This window comes from Mustelus asterias, chromosome 15, assembly GCF_964213995.1.
Source record: "Mustelus asterias chromosome 15, sMusAst1.hap1.1, whole genome shotgun sequence".
Taxonomy (NCBI): domain Eukaryota; kingdom Metazoa; phylum Chordata; class Chondrichthyes; order Carcharhiniformes; family Triakidae; genus Mustelus; species Mustelus asterias.
Window position 1 is genome coordinate 31,719,982 of NC_135815.1, and position 11,280 is coordinate 31,731,261.

Genomic DNA, 11,280 nt, shown 5'->3' on the forward strand with positions numbered 1-11,280 from the left:
TGAAAAACAATACTCCTCCTTGCACGACATATCATAACATAAATTCACGTTATCTTTGTGGTAAAAAAGGGCGAACAATGCCATGGAGATGTCCTCGACTGGGGACAAGTCAGTCTAACTGAGCTGCATCCATCCCATGGAGCAGATGGCCATGGAGGTTGCGAGGGCATGTGAACAGCAGTTTGTTGTTGATGGTGAATCACTGTTAGCAAGGGTCAAAAAGGCAATGTTGGCATTACCTTGGCATGGGGTGGAGGTCATGATGTCACTCTGCTGAGTACAATGGGACGTTAACATGAATGCGAGGATGGGGTTACATCATATGGGCAACATGAGAATGGTTAAGGCAATAACAAGCATCAGAGAATGCATTCACAGCTAAATGACCCCTTTTGTGTTTCACACAGATCCCAATTCTGTTCCCTTGTACCCCTGAGCCAGATCATTCCTCGGGCATCAGGGGAAGAAAGAAATATGCGAGGGGGCAGCATCACATCAGACTAGTGCACACACACACCAGTGCAAATATGAGCACATTGGAATGTAGTGAGTGTGTGGCACAGGGTGAAAGTCACCACACCCGAGTGCAGGAAAAGATATCGGAATTGTGGGAAGGCGATGGTCTAGTGGTATTATCGCTAGACTATTAATCCAGAAACTGAGCTAAGGTTCTGGGCACCCAGGTTCAAATCCTGCCACGGCAGATGGTGGAATTTGAATTCAATAAAAACTATCTGGAATTGAGAACTACTGATGACCATGAAACCATTGTTGATTGTCGGAAAAACCCATCTGGTTCACTAATGTACTCTCGGCAAGGAAATCTGCCATCCTTACCTGGTCTGGCCTACATGTGAGTTCAGAGCCACAGCAATGTGGTTGACTCTCTACTGCCTTCAGGCAATGAGGAATAAGCAATAAATGCTGACCAGTCAGTGATGCCCATGTCCCACAAATGGATAAAAGAAATGATAGATATCTGTGTCCAGTCCCCTCGGAATGGGGAGGAAAGTCAGATGATGCCCCAGTGAGCAGGAACATGGAAACTGAAGTTTACCTTTTGGGGAATAGTATTTAGATACTCAACAGCAGATAGAGTCATAGAGTCATAAAGGTTTACAGCATGGAAACAGGCCCTTCGTCCCAACATGTCCATGCCACCCTTCTTTTTTAAACCCCTAAGCTAGTCCCAATTGCCCGCGTTTGGCCCATATCCCTCTATACATCTTACCCATGTAATTGTCTAAATGCTTTTTAAAAGACAGAATTGTACCCGCCTCTGCTACTACCTCTGGCAGTTTGTTCCAGACACTCACCACCCTCTGTGTGAAATAATTGGCCCTCTGGACACTTTTGTATCTCTCCCCTCTCACCTTAAACCTATGCCCTCTAGCGTTAGACTCCCCTACCTTTGATAAAAAATATTGACTATCTAGCTGATCTATGCCCCTCATTATTTTATAGACCTCCATAAGATCACGCCTCAGCCTCCTATGCTCCAGAGAAAAAAGTCCCAGTCTATACAGCCTCTCCTTATAACTCAAACCATCAAGTTCCAGTAGTATACTAGTAAATCTCTTCTGCACTCTTTCTAGTTTAATAATAGGGTGACCAGAACTGTGCACAGTATTCCAAGTGTGGCCTTACCAATGTCTCGTACAACTTCAGCAAGGCGTCCCAACTCCTGTATTCAATGTTCTGACAAATGAAACCAAGCATGCTGAATGCCTTCTTCACCACTCTGTCCACTTGTGACTCCACTTTCAAGGAGCTATGAACATGTACTCCTAGATCTCTTTGTTCTGTAACTCTCCCCAGCACCCTACCATTAACTGAGTAAGTCCTGCCCTGGTTCAATCTACCAAAATGCATCACCTCGCATTTATCTAAATTAAACGCTATCTGCCATTCATCAGCCCACTGGCCCAATTGATCAAGATCCCGTTGCAATCCGAGATAACCTTTTTCACTGTCCACTATGCCACCAATCTTGGTGTCATCTGCAAACTTTCTAACCATGCCTCCTGTATCTCATCCAAATCATTAATATAAATGACAAATAACAGTGGATCCACCACGGATCCCTGAGGCACACCGCTGGCTACAGGCCTCCAGTTTGAAAAACAACCCTCTACAACCATCCTCTGGCTTCTGTCATCAAGCCAATTTTGTATCCATTTAGCTACCTCACCCTGGATCCCGTGAGATTTAACCTTATGCAACAACCTACCATGTGGTACCTTGTCAAAGGCCTTGTTAAAATCCATGTAGACAACATCAACTGCACTGCCCTCATCTACCTTCTTGGTTACCCCTTCAAAAAACTCAATCAAATTTGTGAGACATGATTTTCCACTCACAAAGCCATGCTGACTGTCCCTAATCAGTCCTTACGTCTCTAAATGCCTGTAGATCCCGTCTCTCAAAATATGTGTGAGATAGTGGGCGTTCTTGGACTGTGAGTGGAGTACATGGTCTGAATGCACCCTTTCCAGGTCTTCTCAGTTGCTGCAGGGGCATTATGGTGGCCAACAGGGTAGAGAACTGGTCTCTCCACTTGAACCAAAACGCAAAGGCCTTAGTCAGAAAATAATGGGTCAGTGGCGTAATGACTTTGTTGGAATATGAGCTCCCTGATTGAGGCAGTTAATACTATGCAATCCGGGAGCCCTGCAGAGGTATATAATGTGGATTATCCAGGTTACCAGCACTGGGGAGTACCTGTCTGAGTATTACTAACTATTGTAAATAAATCTGGTTGTGATGAAGGGACACCTGCCTCATGAGGCAAGAGAAGTCCAGTACCTCAACCAGGGAGGGGAAATTGGAGCAAAGCTCCTTACTGGACCAGTGTTACAATCCACCGGCAGATTCCCCCACCCTTCCTCTCAGTCAGTGGCAACTTCAGAAAGGGGAAAATATGTGTGTAAAAAAAGCATAGTCAAAAAGAAAAAGTCAGGTTTAAAATTTTTGATATAGTCTATTGACATGGTTGTGTTGAAAAGTTAACATTGGTGCAATACTTAAGGCATAGCAAAACTTCAACATATTTTAAGTCATTTAAACCATTTTTTAGCCAATTAAAAATGCATTCCAGGTTAATTACTCAATCAATCTTGCATCTGAATTAGCTGATAACCATGTGCCTGGCAGCTAGCCTTTCAATTTAATTCAAAAATATTCAACACTTTGACTGTAAAACATTGTGCAGCACTGTCAGGTATTACCATAATACAAAACCGACACAAAACAAGAGGACAGATGTTTTGGAATGCCTTAAGACATTCCACAATGCAAAAACACAGCTGGAGCTGAGCTTGCTTCACCTTAACCTTTTGATGTGTCGGACCATCTGCTTGTCTGATTTATGTGGTAAAGCGCAAAGTAAAATCATTTTTAATCCATGGAAAACTATTTTAAAGTCTTTTCTTCTGCCTCATCTCATTTACAACTGATCAAAGCTTGTTAAAAAATAATGATGTTAAACACTGAGTCCAGGCAGATGGTTCATTTTATGGAGTCTAACTGAGGGTGGGGTGTGGGTGAGTAGTGTGATTAGGCATCGCTGGGGACAGTTTAAAAGTACTGGGATTTTAAATTTCAACTTCCCTGGCTATCTTTCCCAATGTGGAGATGCCGGCTGGGGTAAATACAGTAAGAGTTTTAACAACACCAGGTTAAAGTCCAACAGGTTTATTTGGTAGCAAATGCCATTAGCTTTCAAAAGCTAATGGCATTTGCTTTAACCTGGTGTTGTTAAAACTCTTACTGTATCTTTCCCAACACAAAGGAAATGTGCATTTTCTGTGCATGGAAATGATTTTGTGCCCCCCACACCTTATTCTTTTCCTCTATTTCTTGCCTAGTGTTCTTTAATTGCCTCAAAATATGGTGGTGTAGTGGTATTGTCACTGGATTAGTATTCCAGAGATCCAGGGTAATCCATTGGGGACCCAGGTTCGAATCTCACCATGGCAGGTGGTGATAGTTGAATTCAGAAATTCTGAATTCAGTAGAAATAAAAGTCCAATGATGACTGTGAAACCGTTGTCAATTGTCGTAAAAACCCATTTGGTTCACTAATGTTCTTTAGGAAAGGAAATCTGCCATCCTTACCTGGTCTGGCCTACATGTAACTCCAGATCCACACCAGTGTGATTGACTCTCAACTGCCCTCTGAATGGAGGGCAGTTAGGGATGGGCAATAGATGCTGGCCCAGCCAGTGATGCCCACATCCCGTAAATGAATTTTAAAATGTCTCTGCATTGAATGTGGCCAAATTGCATATTTGCAGGAACATTGGAAAATATTTATTTTAGGCTAATACAACTATTTTGACTATTAAGAGAATTCCAAGCAGCGTAGCTCTCTCATCATCTCCTTGATTTTTCTCAGCGTAATAACTTTTCAGGTGATCGAGGGGATTGGAACAACTATCGACGCATCTCACGTCTCAGTGTCACTGGGAAGGCCTTTTCCAGAGTTATGCTGTGTGTGGATTTGGTTAACTACCTGCTTATAGATATCATTGCTGCTGCATACCAAAACATACCCTCCTGGATTTGATGCCAAGTTTAGGCCAGTCAGTAGTCCACTGGCGTTTGGATGGACTGGATGATCCCGGCGGCAGGCAGGGCTGGAAAATCCCACCCTTAACCTGCTGCTGGGAAAGGAGAGGTTTCTGTCACAGAAATTGCTGAATGTTTGTGGGTGGCTTTCTTTGAGGCCAGCATCCTTACTTCACCACTAATCGTAAAATCCAGGTCATTTATTTCAAATGAGGCTTCTGCAATGTTTGCAGACAGCTAATAATAATAAAGAGTCTTGGTAGAGATTTTGTGAATAAATGAAGGAATTGGAGTCAGATTCGCTTTAAAAATAATGTCCTGTGCTAAACATAAAGGCATAATACAGAAGAAAGCTACCAGGAATATGAGAATAAAACGCAGCAAAAGATAGGTGAGATTCTGAAGAACAAGAGGGTTCATTGAAGAACTCTGGAAGAAAACATAAAAGGAAATAAAATATAATAGGCACATAAACAAAAATATAGTCAAATAATGGATGAAACCACAGAGAGGGCAAGTTGTGGCAGCCTTCTGTCTTTTAAGACAATGGTTAGAGCTGTACTGGTCAACTCTGTGCAAGCATTGCCTCCTGGGATTCAGGAGCCCCACTCTGCTTTGGCAGTCTCTGCCACATTCACTGCAGAGGGAGGTGCAGGATTTTCTGGCCTCTGTTTTCCCTGGGCCATTTTCTCAATTAGTCATAGAGTCATAGAGGTTTACAGCATGGAAACAGGCCCTTCGGCCCAACTTGTCCATGCCGCCCTTATTTTTTTTAAAAACCCCTAAGCTAATCCCAATTGCCCGCATTTGGCCCATATCCCTCTATACCCATCGTACCCTTGTAACTATCTAAATGCTTTTTAAAAGATAAAATTGTACCCGCCTCTACTACTACCTCTGGCAGCTTGTTCCAGACACTCACCACCCTCTGTGTGAAAAAATTGCCCCTCTGGACACTTTTGTATCTCTCCCCTCTCACCTTAATCCTATGCCCTCTAGTTTTAGACTCCACTACCTTTGGGAAAAGATATTGACTATCTACCTTGTCTGTGCCCCTCATTATTTTATAGACCTCTATAAGGTCACCCCTCAGCCTCCTATGCTCCAGAGAAAAAAGTCCCAGTCTATTCAGCCTCTCCTTATAACTCAATCCAACTGAGCTTTTCGTCTCCGCTTTCTTCTTCTAATGCTCTCCAAGGCAGTCATCCTCCGGAGGTCAAATACCATGAGGAAATTGTGATTAGCTTTCATTATGGGTGAAATTTAATCTGGGCAACCGGGATCTCAGCCATCAGCTGGAGAGCCAGCGAGAGTCCCAAATAACCTCCTTTGAGGAAAGCCCACCAAACTAAGTTACATGTTCTCCTCATGTCTGCTTGGGTTTCCTCCGGGTGCTCCGGTTTTCTCCCACATTCTGAAAGATGTGCGGGTCTCCAGATGAGTTTTTAAAAAGGTAGAGTACATTTTGTAGTATTAAAATGATAACCTAGTATGATAACAATGTGTAAATATTTAATCATTCTCCATTGATTTTATGTACTCAGCCTAGACATCAGCTGAGATAGCAATTCTGAAGTCTGTTTGTTTATTCATGGAGGTTTAGGGGCTCTTAGTTGAAATCCAAGTGCCTAATCCATTTACAAGTGTTTCCCATTATTTTTATCGCTGCTTTGTTCACTCAATTTTATGGATTTCTCAATAGTTTCCAACTGAGAGGCATGTGAGTAAAAGGTACCTGGATGAGTACTTGGCACACCATAATATTCAAGGCTATAGGCCAAGTGCTGGCAAGTAGAATTAAGTGGGAAGGTCAGGGCCTTTCGTATGTTGTTGCAGTCTCGATGGGTCAAAGGGGCTCTTCTGCACTGTAGGATTCTGTGATTCTGTGAGTTCTGTGCATAAAGTGACTAATAAGTGAGGTGTGAGGGGATTGGTTGCAGAGGGTGCTTAATATGGTCAGAACTGTATATAGGTGTGTACTGGTTGCCTCTGAAGCACTGGACCGAGTCCTTCAGGGAGCAGTTGTGGGCCTGTTTGCTCTGGACTCAGCCCCAGCCTATATTTCCACCTTGGCTTTCCCACCAAATGTGACAGACCCACCTCCAGGCCACTTGGGATCTTGAGTCCTGGAAGATCTCGTCTGCTGGCAACCTCAAAACAGAGATGGGAGGGAAAGTGATGGCAGATTAGTTCCACCTCCAATATCAAAATCCAGCCATTAGGCTCTGAATTAGCACCTGATGACCAGTGGAGGAGGCCACAATGATTAGAGCACAGAAAGAGGCCATTTCACCTGTTGAGCCGGTGCAAGCTCTCTGCAAACCCAGCTCAACTCACCACACTCAATCCATCTTTTCTCCATATCCCTGAACCTTTTTCCCTTCAGGGCCTTATTCAGTCCCCTTTTGAAAGCCATGTTTTTTGTATAATCCACCTCCTGCGCACTCTCAGACTGAACGTTCCAGATCTTAAATGCTCATTGGGTAGAAGAATTGTTTATACACAATTGGTTATTAGAACATGGAATTCTTTATCACAAGAAACATACAGAAGCAAAGACTGTAACATGATTTAAAATGGAATTTGCTAAATATTGCAATGCTATAGGGCGGCACGGTAGCACAGTGGTTAGCACTGCTGCTTCACAGCTCCAGGGACCTGGGTTCGATTCCCAGCTTGGGTCACTGTCTGTGTGGAGTTTGCACATTCTCCTCGTGTCTGCGTGGGTTTCCTCCAGGTGCTCCGGTTTCCTCCCACAGTCCAAAGATGTGCGGGTTAGGTTGATTGACCATGCTAAAATTGCCCCTTAGTGTCCTGGGATGCGTAGATTAGGGGGATTAGTGGGTAAAATGTGTAGGGATATGGGGGTAGGGCCTGGGTGGGATTGTGGTCGGTGCAGACTCGATGGGCCAAATGGCCTCTTTCTGTACTGTAGGGTTTCTATGATTTCTATAGGAAAGGGCAGGAGAATGTATTTGATACTCAATTGTTTTGCTCTGTTCTGTTGTTGTTGATTGATCTATGAGATCTGACCTGCAATGTAATCACTTCAGTATGTATTTTATTGCTCAGAAAATGGTAAGGTGCACTTTTCATAACAACAATTCCTTTGAACTGCCTCCAAAGAAATTCTTCAAGCAACCAGAAATATATTGGCTCATTGTAATCAAACATTGTGAATGCCAACTGCAAAGTTGGAATTTAAAGGTTTACTTATTCCTACGTTCTTAGCAAAAACATAGATGATTATGGAACCTTTCCAAAATGCATACAGAAAATACAGCAGATGTGCCCTCGTATCAATTTCATTTGTCTAAATTCCCATTATAACCAAGGAACAATTATTGATAGCAGGGACACTTTGCTGACTTCAGTAAGTACAATTATAATTGTAGCAAGCGTAGCTGCAGTAATTAAAACTCCAATTAAAGTGATGTAGAATTATGGCTACTTAATTAAAACTTCATTAATGATGACTTTACATTATGATAATTAAAAATAATTGAGTGACTCTGCAGAATGTAAATATATCACACCAGGTGCTTCTGGTGATATAGTTGTGAACGCAACGTGTTTATACTGAGCTCACCAACTGAGCGAATTATTAGCGGTAAAAAATGCATAAATATGATCGATTCATTTCATAATGTCAGCCTCTTCAGAGATACTGGGAAGAATTTTGTGCCTTCCCCCTTGGAGTTTGATGGTGGGAGCATTTAATCAGGTGGGAGGGTGCCTGGTAGGGACCCCACCACCTTCCCGCTGCATCCCTGATTAAGTCCATGGCGGGAAGGCCGTTGGATGGCCTTTCTGCCCCATCGCCAAGTGAGGCCCTTAAGTGGGCAATCAGTGATTGCTTGCTGGCTCAAGGGGCAAGGGAGGGGATTCTCACCAGTGCCTGAATGGGGAACCCTGTATTGGGAAGGGAAGGCTTATTGAGAGCCATCCCCTGCCCTTGCTGTCAACCATATACCCACTCCCACATGGCTTACACTCCGTAGTCCTCCCTACCATCACTCACCTGTGGCCCGGGATCCAACGACAATATCAACAGCAGCCACTGCCTTCCCCATGGTGCTGCTGTCAGCAATGGTTCTGGGGACGGCCCACCACTGTTCAGTTAAGTGCCTACATGAGATCCTTGTCCGTTGATATTCCCATTGGATCCATCAATGCTACCCACTGTCACCTTGTTACTGTACTCAGTAAGAAATGATACCTAACAAAAATGACATCCTTTCTGCCAATTCACAGAGAGCCTGTGATTAAAGTGCTTGTAAATGGAACTCTGACTGTGTGTAAGCACTCATTCGGTGCTCTGCTTTATCTGATAAAACAGCACTGTGATATCTCGTGTTAACGTGCAGTACAAACAGCTAATTTATCAGGCCAGAGCCCACTGTGAGTGGGAGAACAGGCTCGAGAGGCTGAATGGCCTACTTCTGTTCCTCTGTAATAACCTATTGAGCTCATGACCCAGATCCATTCAATGAATTCTAAATCCTCAGCGTAGACTAGAAACAGATGTCTGGGAAATGAACTGGAATATTTATCCGGAGGAATAACCCGAGACCCAGAAGACTCTTTATTAATATTAAAAATCACTCCATTGATTAGAGTGTCAGTAAACGCACGTGTAGATCTCTGCTCTACCTGATTATAAAGGGAGCTGGGGACTGCTGTTGAAGTAATATCTGCGGTAGTTCTGGCTGATTAATATGATGCATGGGACGCCAGAATGCAACACTTGAAGTGGCTCTCGAGTGCCTTATTCACTTCCTTGTTTGTGATCAGATTAGGAATTGACTTGAAAGTTGAGCAGCTACTGGAGAAGGTCTGCTTCTCCAGTCAGTGGTACCACAATTCACTGAGGTATCTTTTATCTTCCTACTGTGGTGTGAAGATGACGGCAATGTGGAGACATTTTATCTGAAGTTGCTAGTTGTTTTTTATAAAAAATACTTTTATTCATTCATGGGATGTGACCATCATCTGCAAGTTACATTTGCCCATCCTTAATTGCCCTTGGGAAGGTGGTGATGAGCTGCCTTCTTGAATCACTGATGTCTGTGTGCTGGAGGTATATCCACAGTGCTGTTCGCGAGGAAGGATTGTGACCCAGCAATATATTTCCAAGTCAAGATGCTGAGTGACTTGTAGGGGAGCTTGCCCTCCAAGGGGAGGTCGTGTTCCCATTCACCTGCTGCCTTGAACCTTGAATCTAGATGATAGAAGCTGTGGATTTGGGCGATGCTGTCAAAGAAGCCTCGGCAAATTGCTACAGTGCATCCTGTATGTGGTAAACACTATGGCCAAGATGTGCCAATAATAGAGGCAGTGAATGTTTGAGGTGGATAGGATGCCAATCGAGTGGGCTGCTTCATTCTGGATGCTGCTGAACCTCTTGAGTGTTGTTGGAGCTGCACCCATCTAAAAAAAACGTTTATTTATTAGTCACAAGTAAGGCTTATATTAACACTGCAATGAAGTTACTGTGAAATTCCCCTAGTCGCCACACTCCAGCACCTGTTCGGGTCAATGCACCTAACCCGCACATCTTTCAGAATGTGGGAGAAAACCGGAGCACCCGGAGGAAACCCATGCAGACATGAGGAGAACATGCAAACTCCACACACACAGTGACCCAAGCTGGGAATCAAACCCAGGTCCCTGGCGCTGTGAGGCAGCAGTGCTAACCACTGTGCTACCGTACCGCTCTGCGAGTGGCAAGTGGCAATCTAGGCAAGTGGAGCATTTTCCTTAATATTCCTGACTTGTACCCTGTCAATAGTGGAGTGGCTTTGGGGAGTCAAGTGTTGAGTGACTCAATGCAAAATAGCCACAATGACTGGTCTAGTTACGTTTCCGTCAATGTCTGTCTTACAGATCTTGATTTTGGGGATTTGATGATGCTAATGCCATTGAACATCAAGTGGAGATGGTCAGATTCCTCAATGCATTCTTATAGCAACTAAGCTACCAGCGCTATAGAACCAAATATTGTGGCAGTTGACTGAGGGGCTCAACAATGATGGCATTGCTGAACGTCATGGGGAGATGGCTGGAATTTCTCTTGATCACAATGATCACTCACTAGAGCTTATGTGGCTACAACATTCCCTGCCATACATGGTAATGGACATCTTCCCCTACCAGATGTCTAGCTGACCATAAAGAATGTACAAAAATTTCACATCATAAATGCTTCTAATTTCAGTGAAAAAACAGCATCCAGCATCAATTTTTATAACTGCAAAATAATTTCACAGTTTATCATTGATTATTTTTAAGGTATATCCTTTGTTTGTGCTGTCATACAGTTGTGACAATGGTAGCTGCTAAAACAGGGCTATAGAACTGGTCAATAATAGAGAACAGGCAAGCGTTGGGTGGCAGCCAGTGTGAAAGAATGTTTCATGCTGAAATGTTTTTTGTGCATACCTCACTTTATAATTTGTCAATGTTTGGTTCTTTTCAAGTGGAGCTTGGCAGTTCTTATGTATGATATTTGCTTTCTCCACAGAATAACACACCATGATACAATCTTAACATGACTGGTATTGGCCAGGTTGAAAATAAAATGACTGGGAGAAATTTTCCTAAAATGTGTTCTCCAACGAGCACCCATTTTAATTGTACTTGTGTGCTACATCCCGTGTAGTCTAGGAAGGTTAAACTACTCCAAATTGTATCTACTAGGATGTTACCTGG